Below are 17233 nucleotides of genomic sequence, written 5' to 3'. Positions count from 1 at the left end.
TTAGGTGAGTCCTTTTTTATTTTATTTATTTATTTATTTGTATACAGTGTGAACGACTTAGTGTGTCGAGAGAATTTTCCAATTTTTCGAAAAACGGCCACGCCCATGACTTGAAAAAGTTTTGAAACTCTTAATTTATGCCAAAATATTTCACGTTCAGTCATTCATTACTCAAAGCGAAATATACGTTCTTTCTTGAAGCACAATACTCTTTTTGGTCATTTTTAAAATTGAGATTTGTTTTAAATATTTTTCTGCGGTAAAAAGTTGCCCGTCTTTTTCTTTATCCAAATAAACTTGCTCTGTGGGTGGCTTTTCTTCAGAACCAACCATGCGAGTTATTAAAATATCGTTTCTACTGTTCTTTCCCCGAAAGCAATTATTTGATTGCAGGGCGGTCATTCCAAGCTCGTCAGTTTGCGAGATCGAGATTCTCGCTCACGTGATCAATTGTGATGTAGAAATTTTGCAAAGTAGTATTCTAATCTACTCGAACTTGGCTTGCGGCTAGGTTCGATAGATTAGAATACGATATTGTGACATTTCGACGTCACAACCGATCACGTGAGCGAAAATCTCGATCTCGCAAGCTGACGAGCTTGGAATGACCGCCCTGTTGTTTACATTCAATAAAAATTCATAAAATTCTTCGCCATCTAACTGACGGAAGAGAGGGTAAGTACTGAGAGAATTCAGGAAAGGAATTAGATGAGAGGAATAAAACAAAATGATTTTTAAAAGGAGTCAATGGCTCCAGATGAATCACTGAGGATTCAAAGAAAGCGTTTGAGTGGCAGAGTGACATGAAAATAGTGCACAAGTATGAATATTTAAAATTTAAAATATTGGTTATGACAAATCAACCAAAAAAAATCTCAACTTTACTATCTCAGATTTTTATGAATTCATGACATTTAAACTAAAATTCTGTCATTTATAACTGCTGAGAGATAAATTTTTCAAGTCGTTAAAAAACGAAAAAGTCCTCCCCCCCCCTCTCTTGTTTTTTAACTTGCTGGTAGTGCATTATTACTCAAATTCTATGGGACCTACAGAGTTGTATAACAGCTCATTTTAAAGATAACTGCATGCACTTTAATTTGAAAGGTAATTGAATACATTGCAATAATAAAAAATTTTTGAAAAAAAAAATAAATAAAAAAGAAAATTAATTTGAACTTTTGGCATCTTGAATTCAAATTATGTTTTTCGCAATCACGAGCGTGTGTGTTTGTGTAGGCGCATGTGTGTGGGTGCGTGGGTGCGTAAGTGTATGTATGCTTGTGTGTGAGTGAGTGTTGTGTACGTGCGTGAGCGTGTAGGCGTTCGTGTGTGTGTCTGTGTAGGCGTTCGTGTGTGTGTATGTAGGCATGTGTGTTTGTGTCTGTGTGCAGGCATGAGTGTGCATATGTGTAGTGTGTGTGTGTAGGATATGGACGCAACCTGGACACGGTTTTCGCAAGAGGAGCAGCATCGTGAGGCGGCCGGTCGACGGTGATGCTGCAGAAAGTGAGGCGGGAAAATAAAATCAGCGTAACGCCAAAAACGGTCAAATGAGAACAATAAGCACTCGTGATTGCTCAAAAAAAAAAAAAAAAAAAAAGGAAATAAAGCCACATGAAAAGAATTGCTCAGTTGTCACCACTTGATGCATCGGAGAAAAGGGAGGATTAACATTTTAGTAATTTTTTAACAGAAGGAAAAAAAAGGACAGGTGACAGGTGGAAATCTAGAACATTACTTGCGAGTATGGGCGAGATGCGCATGTCCGCGATGAATGTATCCGCAAAGCAGCGAATGTATCTGCGTCCGTCTATATTATCAGTGGCGTAGCTAGACCCGACTTTCGGGGGGGGGAGGGGGGTTACTTCTTTTATATATATATATATATATATATATATATATATATATATATATATATATATATATGTATAATCGCTTGGAATTTTTCCTTTTCTTCTTTTTTTTTTCTTTCTCTTCCCTCTTCTTTTTCTCTTTTTTTTTTTTGAGACTAACTGTTCGGGGGGGGGGGGGGGGGTTGTCCCCAACCCCCCCCTTATCTACGCCCCTGTATATTATCTAGCTATGATTACTACGTTTTACATTAGTAATATTAATTTTAAACAAATTAGAAGTAAAGAAGGAGAACCTGAATGATTATCGCGAGATGCGTGTGCTCGCAACAAATGTATCCGCACTGCTGCGAGAATATTCGCCTTACGCGCTTGCGTATATACTATCAATTAATAATTTTTACAAATTAACTAAATAATTTTAGTTTAAAACAAATTAAAAGTTAAAAGTAAAGAGCTTGAACGATTATCACTAGATGCGCGTGCCCACCGCAAATGTATTCGCACAGCAGCGAATTTATCCACCGAACGCGCGGGTGTGTATACTATCTTGTAATATTTTTTACAATCTAAATAAATAATATCAATATCAATTTAAAACGAATTAGAGGTAAAGATATTATATTATCTCTACTTCTTATTCGTTTCAAATTGATCTTCAATTGATCTAATCTTTATCTTTTATTAGAGAACTTTTAAGATTATCGGACGACGTGCAACACCGCGGCGAATGTATCCGCATGTCAGCGGATGTATCTGCGCAAGGAATTAATAAATTTCGGCGAATTGCCTTGACCACCATCGCACCACCTGCTTTCTCGTTTTTCCGATAGCTATATATACAGTTGGCTCTCTGTTTAACGATTTTCGAGGGACCACAAAAAATCGTCCTTAAGTAGAAGTCGTCCTTAAATAGAATGATTTTAAAACTATAGTGGAACATCTGGGCGAAATGGGAAGATTGGGCGCCGGGAACTTTGGGCGCCGAGCATTTTGGGCGCCGGGAACTTTGGGCGCCGAGCGTTTTGGGCGCCGGGAACTTTGGACGCCGAGCATTTTGGGCGCCGGGAACTTTGGGCGACGAGAATTTTGGGCGCCTGGAACTTTGGGCGCTGGCAAGCGAATTTTGAAACCCCCTCAATTACAGTGCATTGGCGAAATTTGGAAGCTGCCACAATGGTTGGCGAGAATTTCGCAGTGCTGCTCTTTGTAGAGCGCAATGCTGCTTATGCTCTGCTAAAGCGCCTCTGCTTGCAACCTGTCCGTTTGAAAACAAAGTTCATTGTAATAGTCACGATTGTCATAAAGTTCTGTATTTTTAAAAATCTGAACGATATTCTTGGTCTAATTAAACAATTATTCGAACACAATATGTATCAAGTTTTTAAATGTTGCAAGTCGTGTATGGATATTACGCTAGTTAAATTTTGTATTGAGACTTATAAATTTTGTTTACAAATGCTCCTTGTGCAGTCGTGAAAGCTTGGCTTCATCTTCATACTGTAACGGATCCGGCGCGACTTCCATTTTCTTGAAATGAAGACACAGTTCTTGATAAAAACACAGGAAATTTATTTACACTATGTACACGAAAGATCGTCAACAACTGCTAAATTATCTATCAGCAATTAAGCAATTATCACACAACACCGTAAACTCAACGGTTACACACGCATTCACTTCCAAATACGAAAACAACACAGCGAAATGCCTCGCAATAAACAGAGCAAATACGCTCTCAGTTCGAAATCTCAATCGAAACTAACTCTTTATCCAGCGTAACCGTTTGTATACACACCGAAAAGAGAGCTCTCAAAGATTCCAGAAAATGCTACAACGTTCTACAACTACACTTTCATTGATAAAATCAGTGAATGAAATAAGAAAAAAAGAACAGGGGGTTGTATACTTTAGCCATATGTTAAGGGGTTGTATATTCATTACGGGAAACTATTTACAGGTTACGTTACTACAATAATTACTATTTACAGAATTTGTAACATTGCCCCCTTCCCAAGGACTGCACGTCCCGGGCAGTACAATCCCCAGAAAGGGTGCAAACTTCTATCACAAGTTCACAAATACACACATTAAATAATAACCAATAATGCATAGGAAACCCAATAATAACAGGAAATATTACTAAACATTAAAAGCAAAAAAAAAGAAATTATCTACAACTTTTATGTTATCAACCATGGTTGTTTACGTAATACTCATGAACTATGGCCATAGTATGGGGCTAACAGATCATAATGTACAACCCTAGGTTTTGCATTAGGTGATTTTTGGATCCTCACTACGACGTCATTTAGTCGGTTAAGGACTTTGTAGGGTCCATCCCAATGCGACTGCAATTTGGGTGACAGACCTTTCCGTCGGATATGATTCCATAACCAAACCTTGTCGCCTTCGTTGAATTCATGTCCAGTAGACCTTGTGTCGTATCGGGTCTTCATCTTCTCCGCCGCGATGTTGATTCGCTTTCGTGCGAAGTTATGAACGTCTTCCAATCGGTCCTGGAGATCCTGGATGTACTCCTCAGGCGATGCATGCACATCCGGAGGACGACCGAAGACGAGATCACAAGGTAGCCGAAGCTCACGTCCGAAGAGCATCTGAGATGGAGCATATCCGGTAGTGTCGTGGACAGCACTGCGGTAGGCCAGCAGGAACAAAGGTAGCTTCTTGTCCCAATCCTGTTGATTTCTGGAGACCATAAGTGAGAGATTATTCAGGATTGTGCGGTCAAATCTCTCCACCATGCCGTCCGATTGTGGGTGTAGTAGTGTTGTCCTAGTTTTCTCAATTCCGAGAATTTGACATAGGCCCTTAAACACAGCAGAGATGAAATTCCTCCCTTGATCGGAATGAATCTGCAAAGGTGTTCCGTATCTCGAGATCCAATGTTGGACCAGAGTCTCTGCTACGGTGGTAGCCTCTTGATCGGGAATGGGATATGCTTCCGGCCATTTGGTGAAGTAGTCGATGGAAACAAGAATGTATTTGTTCCCATCAGCAGTTCTTGGTAGAGGACCCAGGATGTCGATCCCAATTCGTTCGAAAGGAGCTCCAACGTTGTACAGATGTAGCTTCCCTCTGCTTCTTTTCTTCGGTCCTTTACCAGCAGAACAGGCGTCACAAGAATGGCACCACTTCTCCACGTCATCCTTCGCCTTGCTCCAGAAGAAGCGCTCCCGAACTTTATTGAGGGTTTTCAACGCACCAAAATGTCCTCCAGTCGCACTACTATGTATTTCTTTCAGAACATCTGAAATCCTTGTTCGGGGAAGTAGTAACTGCCACCTAGACGTTTTGCCGTCATCAGATTCCCATTTTCGGTACAGTACGCCGTTCCGTAAATGGAGTGAGTTCCATAAAGCCCAGTATCTTTTTGTTGCAGTGCTGAATATGGAAACGTCCTGCCAGCTAGGGCGCCGACTGTCACTTTCCATGAACTCCAAAATTGGTTTTATGTCGGGGTCTTCAAATTGATCTTTTCGAACTTGGTCGTCACTCCATGGATCAGATTCTGAAGATGTTGGAGTCACTGTCACCTGATAGGCAGTAGGGCTAGTCGCAGGGACGTAACTAGGTCATTTTCGAACAGGGGCAAGACCTCGTTTCGGCGCCCCCCCCCCCCTTCCCCATAAAAAAATATTTTTAAATTTTTATTTCAAAAATATAAATTTAAATTAGGCAGTGATAAAGGAGACCGCATACGTTGATCAGCCTATAAATACAACTTTTACGTAATTATAAGTTTTTATGCAGTTTTATCACTGTACTGCATTTTTTTAAATTTCGATAGGGATAAAAATCATTAAATAGTTTATTTATTATTTTACATACGAAGTTTTTCAAGGAAAAATATTTTGTACTAGCAAAAATACCCGGCGTTGCCTGGGTCAGTAATAATTATTAGAAAAAATCGTTACTTGCTTTTGTTTTCTGTTTTAAGTAAAAGAATTTAAAACACATCTTTTTGACGTGATTAAAAATCGAGTTTCTTCCTTACCCATAAAACTAAAATAGCAATCAGTATAAAAACAAATTAGTATTGATTAAGAAACGAAAGCACTATATTTAAGCATATACAAATTTAAAAAACATGAAATTAATCTTCTCATGTTTAAAAAGATTAATCTGTTGATACTTTTTTTTTTAACATGGAGTCGAAAACCTTCTCTGTATGGCTAATGAAGTACGAAGTGATTAAAAAAAAAGTAGCTGCGCTCGTAATCCCCTTATACTTGCTTTAGTTATTTCGGGAAATTTCAATCATTGTGGCTCTTGGTGCGATTTTACCGAATTTGCGAAAGTCGTTTCGAGGTACCTTCGATGATGCTCCCCCATTCTTTCCTTACTTTGTAAAACGATATGATATTAATTTTCGTTACAGAGATATCGTCGCCAGATGCTGAGATATTTTTGGTCACCATAAAATGGCGCTAAACAGTTTCATCCCAAATGTTACCAAAATAAGTAATAAAATTTGGTGATTGTTTGAAATTGTGCAAAAAGGAAAATTAATGAAAGTTTTTGTGCTGTTTATGGATTTGCCTAATTTAGTTGCTGGATTATTTAACACAGTAAAAAAAGTCTTTTGAAAATTCTTTGATTGGCGATATTTTCTTTACATGGTGAAAGCTGAGAAACATTATGACGTAGTCTTCGGCTTCAAAAACAGCAACGTTGAAAAAACTGCCAAATGCATCAGCTACGGAAATCTTTCTGCAAAAATTTTGGCGATCTGCTGGTTGTTTGGATAATGAGTAAGTGTTCAATTAGCATAAATAATAATAAAAAACCATTAATTACTTTAAAGTTCCGTTTAAATGGAAAATCATCAGCCAAATCATGTATTATTTGCAAATCTTGTGCAAAAATCTTACTTCAAGATTTGACTTGAGAAAAGCCTTGAACAATCACGAAAAGCAAAGAAAGTCAACAATACAACAATTATCGCTATCGACAGGGAGTTGAGATGATACACTAAATACTGTATTGAGTTGAGGAAAGCCTTCGAACATGGATCTAAAAAGCTCATAACTCGTTTTTTATTCTACTTAGAAATTTCGAACAGGTGTCATCTTCAGCAGAAAAATCAGAGCTTTCGATGGGCATATAATGTAAATATGTGCAAGTATTTTTTCATCCCAATGTTAGAGAATTTATACAAAAATTGTGTTTTTTGCCCCCCTAAGGGGGTTTTGCCCCCCATAACGGGACGAAAACTACCCTATGTGTTATTCTGATGCATAAGCTATATTATTGTAAAGTTTCATCAAAATCCGTTCAGTAGTTTTTGCGTGAAAGAGTAACAAACATCCATACATCCATCCATACATCCATACATCCATCCATACAGACAAACTTTCGCATATATAATATTAGTAAGATTTCCACAAAAGAATAATTAACAACTTGTTGTATAAATTTTTATTTTTTACCAGGTTTCTTTGCCCCCTGCTCGTTGACCCTTACCAACCCCCAAAGGTTGCTTCGCAACCTTATTTGATTCCTGAAGATTTAAATCATTTGTCAGAAAGAATCAGATTAAAAAACAATTGAGTTCCGTTTCGAACAAAGTGAAAATTCCCTCTCCCTCCCATAGAAAATAGAATGTAAGTGAAGAGCTCATTTTTAGAACACAATGGCACTCCTATCTGAAAATATAAAAATAATTTGATAGAAAAAAAATATGCATAACCGAGATAAAACATTTAAAAAATAAATAAATAAATAAAAATAGCTTTGAAGAGCATTTTTCCGCGTTCGAAACTAACTTGCACAGCTAAAGGTGCGACAGAGGCTCCCGAGCATTGCAAAACGGCAGTTTTGTACGCTTGAAAAACTGCGTTTAAATTCGTGGTCTCTAGTAATATATTTTGCTCTTTAGCTCCGGACTGAGTCTAGGATTTTTCGCTAAAACTAAAACTCTAAAACTACTTTCTAATTTATTGATAAAATAGTTGCAAGCTTTATTTGATGCCGAAAAACATTTTTGAAACATGAAATATTAAGGAATGTGAGAAATCTTTCATCAGTTTAATAGGCAATTTATGTGAAATTTTGGCTTAAAAAATTAATAACAAAAAAAAAAGCTAATTCTAAATTTAAATTAAACAACCTCAGGTGCAAATCCTCGGCGCTCGAAGTAATTTTGTATACAAAATTTGAAGGCTGTAGGGTGCTCTGAGGTCTACTCCTGGACGCAGGTCGCCTCAGGCATCCTTTCAATTTCTTTGACGTTACTTTGTTTTAAATATATGGAGATACGAATTTAAAATTACCACTTCAAATAAAAACAATAAACAGAAATGTTTTCAATTATTTATTTTTAAATCTTTTTACTATACTACTTTGAAGAAATTCATGAGAAAAATAACAGTGTTCAACAACGTGTCGCAATAACCCTCCTATAAATAATAGCCGATTATCGAGTGACCATTGTGTTTCAATAATGAAACTTGCACCACTTTCTCACGTGAAATTAATTGAATATTACTACTACTTAATACATTGACTTTAAGCAGACAACTTACAATAGCTCGAAACAAACAGATTATCAAATTTGAACATTAGCTTGAAAATTTTATATGCAACACATTTTAAATTATCGCAATCTGTATAGTTAAATATTAATTATAACGAGCTATTTTTTTTAATATAAAATACGCTCGTCCCCACCTTTGGTATATAGTACATAACTGAAAAACATTTAATAGAAAAACAGATACCTAATGTGCTTGATATCAAAACTATTTCTATTAACTTTTTTTAAAAAACAAATCTTAAACGTATTAACATTATATGTTTTCAGGTTTTTTCCATTTACAGTACAACCTTATTCATCCGGACAAAATTGGACAAAAGGCAATTTGAATAAACAAAAATTCGGATAATACGAATAATAAGCAGTAATTAATTCGCAAGTAAGAAGACTTATCTCTTATTAGCAGCGAAAAACGATGCTTTGCAACAAAATTACATAGGATTGTTACTAGCAAATACTTTATCATTTATAGTTCAGCTGCAGTGGTGGTGTCCGACTGACATTCCAAACACGTTACGTTGTTTATTAGATGACTATAATTTATTGCACAACCTATATATAGCAGTTGTGTATTTAATCAAAATAAGCCAATATTTTGCACATTTTCGGTTTCGTTCTTACTATCATTAATTTAGAATTATCATTTTAGTGAATATACAGTAGAACCTCCCTTAAGGGACACCTCTATCTAAGGGACATTTTTTCTGGTCCCAGTCCCTTTGAATAGGGTCCTCCATGTATTTGACTCAAATTAAGGGACACTCTATTAAGGGACAGTCACAGAGAAAAAATAATTTAAAAAAATTATGTACAAGTGCATAAGAAAAAGTGAATTTACCGAAATAAAAGCTTCAATTTTCCTCTAAAAAATAATTGAGGAGAGTTTAACATTAATATATGTTAAAGAAACATGTATATATTGCAAAAGAAAGAAGTATATATTGTATTGCATGATTTGCCCACCGGGATATTTATTCAAGTAGGCTCAGGGGCAAAGGAGAGGGTACAGAAACTGACTAGCTTTTTATATAAAAATTGAAATGTTAACACTAATTGTAATTCACAATGTCTTTCTGGCATGGTATATTACATGACATGAAGAAAATTCATGCAATGAATTACTTCCAAATAGTTGCCTTATGCTGCAAAACTTTGGACTTAACAAATTTTTGACTTAATCATAATTAATGAAATAATAAAAACTTTTTCAAAAAAAAATCAATAAGTTAATTTTATTTAATTGTGTAAGAAAAATGTAAAGTATTTAGTTTTAAGTGTTAATAGCTTAGGTTCATAACAAAATTATACTGAATTAACACACTGTATACATCAACTAAAATACCTACGAAGAAGAGACACCTCTATTTAAGGGACATAATGTCTTGTCCCATTAGTGTCCCTTTATTGAGAGGTTCTACTGTATTTTTTAACTCTACAAATACGATCCGGATAAGCCAGAGATATGTATAAGCGGGAGTCAGATAATCGAGGTTGCTACTGTAAATATAAATCAAAAGTGCCAAAGCAAAACCAGAGGTGTAAAAAATAGTCCATTTCCAACACATTAATTGAAGTAGATGATACAAGCATATCTAAAATATTGTGTGGGTGGCAAAAATATATCGAAACTTAAGTCTAAGATTTCCCATTTTAGCGCAATTTATCTTTAAAAAACCTCAGTATTTTCTAAAGCAAAATGGGCAGCCTCTTGCACTTTTAATTGAATCTCCGTCATCATAGTGCGAGATTTTTCTCCAAGAATGAGAAAAAATGTAAACTAAACTAGACCAAGGAAACGGTATAACGGTTTTCCCTTTGGCTAGTGGGGTAGACAAGCTCTCGTCATTTTAAATGAGATGAAGACATTATGTTGGCAGCTTTATGACGTTTAATTGTAGAAAAATGCCTTTTGACCATTTTCGCTGTTTTGTATTGGTGTGTACTTCCCATATCTTTGCTCCTATATTCTTCCTCCAAGAGGGAGGTTTTTTAAATAAGATATAACAAGTACTAGTCACTCTAAGAAACTACTTTCATGCTATTTACTGCGCCCTCCTAACTCTCTTTACCACTATTGATCCACATTAAACCACGCAAGCTTTTTGTCAGCGCCCGCACTGAGTTTTTTTTTTTTTTTTTTGGACTTTTAATAATTTTTCCTTTTTTTTCACAAAAATTAATTTGAGCCTTTAATTGGGCATTTTAGCGCCCCTAAAATCTGGCGCCCGGGGCACGAGCCCCGTCTGCCCCCCTCTAGTTACGTCCCTGGCTAGTCGTTCCATACTGTTTCTCCATTCGGGAACAATAATTGCAGCTCTCAGGACAGGGTCTCCTTGATAAAGCGTCTGCATTACCGTGAGACAACCCTTTTCGGTGCTTGATCTCCATGTCATATTCCTGGAGCCGCTGTATCCACCTGGCTATCTGGCCTTCTGGATTCCTGAAGTTCAAAAGCCAAGTTAACGAGGCATGATCTGTCCGAAGCAGAAACTTTCGGCCGTAGAGGTAATGATGGAAGTGTTCTACAGCTTTCACTATGGCCAGTAACTCCTTTCTGGTGACGCAGTAATTTCGCTCCGACTTTGATAAGCATTTGCTCCAGTAAGCGATGACATGTTCATTGCCGTCAATTTCTTGGGATAAAACAGCTCCGATGCCCTCGTGGCTCGCATCAGTGTCCAGGATGAAGGATTTTTCAGGCTGAGGATAGGCGAGGATAGGCGTTGATGTTAAAGCCTCCTTCAGTGGTAGAAATGCATCTTCACATTCTTTGGACCATTCAAACTTTTGCTTGCTCTCCGTCAGCTTATGCAAAGGTCGTGCAATGTTGGAAAAACCCTTTAAAAACTTCCTGTAGTACGTGCAGAGCCCCAGGAAACTTCGCAGCTGATGGATGTTTTCAGGACGACTCCAACTCTTGACTGCAGATACCTTTTCTGGATCGGTTTGTACACCTTCAGAAGAGATGATGTGACCAAGGTAGTTCACTTCCCGGCGGAACAAATTACATTTGGACGGGCTTAACTTCAGATTGGCTTCCTTAAGCTTCTGCAGCACCTTCCTAAGATTTGCCAGATGTTCTTCGAAACTGCGTCCCACGATGATGATATCGTCTAAGTAGACCAGACAGGATTCGTAGGAAAGTCTTCTTAACACTGTCTCCATAAGACGCTCGAAAGTAGCTGGTGCATTGCAGAGGCTGAAGGGCATCACTTTAAACTGCCATAAGCCTTGTCCTGTAGTAAACGCTGTCTTTTCTCGGTCATCAGGGTGTATCTCAACCTGCCAGTAGCCGCTCTTCAAGTCCAGGGTCGAAAACCACTTGTGTCCGGAAAGAGTGTCCAAGGTGTCATCTATCCGTGGAAGTGGGTAACTGTCTTTCTTGGTGATTTCATTCAGCCGCCGGTAATCGACACAAAATCTAGTGGAGCCATCTTTCTTTCGGACCAAGACGATGGGAGAGGCCCAAGGACTGGATGAAGGTTCGATTACATCATTCTCCTTCATCTCTTTCAGGAGGGTCTCAACCTCCTCCTTCTTGGCGAACGGTAGTCGTCTTGGATGCTGTTTAATAGGGGGGTGTTCTCCAGTGTAGATCCTATGCTGCGTTAAATTCGTCCGGCCCACATCCTCCGATGTAGATGAAAACAGATGCTTGAAGTCATCCACCAATTGTTCCGCAGCAGTTCTTTGATCCTTCGATAAGGGTGCACTCCCAATTAACTTCGATGTCAAGGACTCAGAAGACACAGTCTCAGGGGAATTGATTCTTCTAATGATGCAGTTTACGGGAGTCCAAGTTGCTAACACTTAGCTTTTCCGGATATTCCTTGGCCTTTCACTCACGTTGGCAACTCTCACAGGAATTACATCCTTAGAAAGGTCCACAAGCGTAGATGCTACCAGCACTCCTTTTGGGTTATTGCTTAAGTTGGGGTATTCAATGAGTCCAAATCGAAAACTATTGATTTCTTCAATGCAGCCAGGTATTAATGATTCTGACCTTGAGGGAATCGATAAATCTGTTTGGGCTATTATTTGATGAGCTGATTTTACATCATTTTCTGCGTTGAAGATGGCTATGTCTTCTCTCATCGAGTGCAGTTCATTAGTCTTGAAATCCAGGGTGAAGTCGTATTTCTTTAAAAAGTCCAACCCGAGAATGAAAGGGTCCGTGATATCCGCGACGAATGCCGTATGATGGTAAGTGGCATTCCCAAACACTATTTCCAAGTCCACTTTGCCTTCAATCTCGATTTTGTCACCTGTCACAGTCTGGAGATTTACGCGTGACGATGTCCACAACAGTTTCAATCCAAATTCACGAGCCACATCTGTCCTAACGATTGTCACATTGGCTCCAGTGTCGACAATCAGTCTGCAGGGGTTCCCATTTACATGTGCGTAAATGAAAAGTCCATTCTTGCACTACTGGTAGAGGAAATCTGTAGAGCTCTGGTGGAGGTGATTTCTTTCCCTCGCGTAGCTTGGCGAGCAGGACAACTCCTTCGCAGGTGCCCTTCACTACCGCATTTCCAGCACTTCTGCTCTTGTTTCTTTTGGGCTGTTATGCTGTTCAGATGTCTTGCCAAGTCACCGAGTTGTCTCTCAAGTTCAGCGAGACGGGACGACCTGGAATCAGACTCATCAGCTTCCAGAGTTCGGATAGGATGGCGATCAACACGGGTTGCTTGCTGGGCGGCCTCCAACTTCATCGCATACACAACAGGAGAATTCAGGTCTTTGACATCCGCCATCCGTAGAGTTTTCTGGATTTCCGGATCTCGTCCTGTCGATGTAGTAGTTGAGTGCCAGGTTGTCTCGAACATCCGCAGGACAGTCGCAAAAAGCAAGATGAGACAGTCTCTCGACGTCCGCCGCTAGCTCTTGCAGGGTTTCCCCGGTTTTCTGGAAACGGGACTTCAACTGGAGTCGGCTGAAATCTTTCTGGCACTTCTCGCCGAAGCGAAGCTCCAACGCAGATGTGAGGGCGGCGAAATCCAGGCGCTGGCTGTCCGGAAGGGTCTGAAGAATGTCCGCTGCGTCACCTCTCAGGGATGCTGCAAGATGGCAGGCCTTGGTAGCAGAGTCCCATCCGTTCGCTTCCGCCACTATCATGAATTGAGTCTTGTACACCTGCCACGAACTTTTCCCATCAAATGTGGCCAGTTTAATGGAAGGTCGAGCAACAGATGTAGGAGCGCCAAACTGTACAGAGCTGCTTTCCGCGGTCGCCAATCTCCTTTCCATGTCTTTAATTATTTCTTCCTTAAATGAAGTAAATTTCTTGTCTTCTTCTTCCAACTTATTTTCCACATTGGCGATACGCTCTTCCACAGTATCAAATTTTTCTTCCAGAGCATCAACTTTATCTCCCATGGCGGTTAGTTGATTCTCCATCATGGTTTTCATCGACGTTAGGTCACTTTTTATTTCATCTTGACTTGTAGTAATTTTAGTAGTTAAATCATTATTTAACTGTTCTTGGTTAGTCGCTAATTCATTTTTTAATTGTTCTTGATTTGCAGTAAAACTTGCAGTCAAATCACTTTTTAATTGGTCTTGATTAGCCGCCATATCATTTTTCAATTGTTCTTGATTAGCCGCCATATCATTCTTCACAGAGGTGATTGCGTCAAGAAGTTGTTTTAATTGTTCATCCATTGCGCGGGTAATCACCATAAAAATAAAGTCCAAATTTAAAAAGTCTTTATGAAAAAAAAATGTCCAAAGTCACACTTACTGCAAGAAAGTCCAGAAGAAGCCCCACGTTGGGCGCCAATTGTAACGGATCCGGCGCGACTTCCACTTTCTTGAAATGAAGACACAGTTCTTGATAAAAACACAGGAAATTTATTTACACTATGTACAGGAAAGATCGTCAACAACTGCTAAATTATCCATCAGCAATTAAGCAATTATCACACAACACCGTAAACTCAACGGTTACACACGTATTTACTTCCAAATATGAAAACAACAGAGCGAAATGCCTCGCAATAAACAGAGCAAATACGCTCTCAGTTCGAAATCTCAATCGAAACTAACTCTTTATCCAGCGTAACCGTTTATATACACACCGAAAAGAGAGCTCTCAAAGATTCCAGAAAATGCTACAACGTTCTACAACTACACTTTCATTGATAAAATCAGTGAATGAAATAAGAAAAAAAGAATAGGGGGTTGTAAACTTTAGCCATATGTTAAGGGGTTGTATATTCATTACGGGAAACTATTTACAGGTTACGTTACTACAATAATTACTATTTACAGAATTTGTAACAATACGTTATGGCTTTCATATTTTAACTCGTATTATATTTAAAATCCTTGAAACTTATGTTTTGTCACATACAATCTTATTTTGTGAAACAACCACGAATTTTGTTAGCGTTACTAAAAAGTTGTTATATTGTTGACTAATATAATGTAAAAAATATATAAATTTTTTAGGATATATTTGACATTTCTTTTAATTCAGTAGTGATTCAATGTATTTTAATTCGTAAATATACTTCAGTTTGATTCTTCTGTGTGTTGAAGTTACGCATAATTCAAATTGCAGACGATATTCCTTTTATATTTTCCGAAAAATATTAAAGTGCATTTTACTTATGAGTTAAAAACTAGTTGGGTTGTGGAACAGTCAAAAAGTATTAAGAATTTTTCCTACCTTTCCTGCAATCCTACTGGTGATTAAAAAGTTAAAGTTGAAAATAAAGAATGATAACGGAATATCATATCAATTTATTTTAAATACTAATAAAATCTCGGTTGTGTTTCTTAAAAAAAAACCCTATATTGTCCCCTCAAAGCAACAGTAAGATATCTTAGTGTTATATCTGTGATTAGGTATGTTACTGTTGTTCTGAAGCTATGATGTATTTTGGTTTTGCATTAAAAAAATCCGAGTTTAGACCAAAATATCTAGGACAGAATCAAGACAAGTAAAAAAAAAAAAAAAATTCTAAACATGGAATGGCAGATCTACAATGTTGAAATTGTAAGGGGCTCCCAGGACCATGAGGCTATAAAGATGATTCAAAATTGCAGCCTTTTATTTTTATTTTTTTTACTTAGTTGTATGATAGACAAAGACTTAATAAACTTTTTAGAAATATCAATATTTTGAAATTTACCAAACTAAACAATGAGATGGGCTGGTCATTTCTCAAGAATGGAAAATGACAGAGCTGCGTTGACGGTCTTTAGTGCGGTCCCATTTGGACAGCGACCAATGGGTAGACCAAAAACAAGATAGGTTGACTGTGTGGACTCTGATTTTGATTTAATTAAAATCAAAAACTGGAGGTCAACGACAAAGAGGAGGACAGCCTGGCGGGATCTCCTGAAAAAGGTCAAGGCTCGCAATGGGCAATCCAGCCAATTATGATGATAATTACAGACAAAGGGGTCCCCAAAAATTATATTTCAATGGGCCTCTTAAACCCATAAATCAGCCACTGAAAAGTAATCTTCTGGTAACTCTGAAGTAATTTGAAGTGAATATTTACCAAATACTTGACCTACCTATAATCTGTAAAAAGGTAATTGTTTCTTATTCACAGTAATGATTACAATTGTCTAAAATCACATTGGTTTGCTCAAGACATGAATAAGTACAGAAATTCTTAATTTCTTAGTATTCCTGAACTGCTAATACTTCGTATAAGCAGGCTTGTCATTTCGAATTTTTCCAGGGTTTGAGGGGTGGGAGAGGGTGTTTACTCAATGCAAATTTTATTGCAGAAACTACAACCCCTTATATGTAACATTAATTTCTCAAAGCTTGGGGTGAGGCAATTGACCCTCCTAAATGACAGGCCTGCTTATAGGAAGTTTAAATTTCGACGGGGTCAACAAGAGGCCATGTCTGCCTGGTGTAAACCTAACCGGCAGCTCTGTAATGCTGTGATTAGGATTTGCGTAGCCTTCACAATATTCCCAGGTTAGGTTTGCCCCAACTATAGTGGGCCTAGCTTGGAATCTAAGTGATATATTTATGGAGGGCTGAAAAGAATAAGGTTTTGTCAAAATGTCTTCTGTTGAAAGGTTCTTCATTCATAAGGGCGTAAGGATTAGTAGGGGCCCCATGGGCTCTCACAACCCTTTGCACTGAATCTTATTCAGCTCCCTATTCTGCACAAAGTATGAAGTTGAGAAGACGATTGAATGTCATGGAGAAGCGTGCCATATCTTGCGCTCACTTAGGCTTCAGATCTGGCCCTTCCCCCAATTTTCCTTCCACTTCCACAGTGCCATGAATTCAAAATTAATTATAATGCAAGAATAATTAACTGCAAGCTCCTTCTGCAAACTTATATGGATTGCTTTGAACCTAAAAAGGAAAAACATGGCGGGTGACTCACATGTTGTAGGGTGCTTACTTTGGCTCAAGAGCCTCCCCCCCCCCGTTTCCCCCGACTACCAATCACTTCTGAAGTGCTCCAAATTCAGAGTTAATTACAATACAATATGAATAGCAATCCCTTCTGCAAGTTTTCCGGATTGCTTCACATGCCATGAATGTAAGGGAAAAAAACGGAAACGAACAAGTTCAAAGGGTGCAAGATTGCACTAACCAAGGGCACTCACTTTGGCTCCCCTCCCCCTCTAACTTAACTATCACAGGTGCTATGAATTGAAAGTCAATTATACAATATTTGCTGTAAACTCCTTTGATAGGGAACATTTTAATATAATTAAGATTTTGGTGCAATCTGCAAATTGTTATCAATTATCAGTTCATTCAGGCAAAATTAACAAGGCCCAAAAAAAAAAAAAAAAAAAAAATTTTTTAGAGCTCTGAATATATTATTAT

The sequence above is a fragment of the Uloborus diversus genome, chromosome 9 (assembly GCF_026930045.1).
Source record: "Uloborus diversus isolate 005 chromosome 9, Udiv.v.3.1, whole genome shotgun sequence".
In the NCBI taxonomy this organism is placed as follows: Eukaryota; Metazoa; Arthropoda; class Arachnida; order Araneae; family Uloboridae; genus Uloborus; species Uloborus diversus.
The sequence above is the reverse complement of the archived record's forward strand: the minus strand, read 5'-3'. Positions refer to the sequence as shown.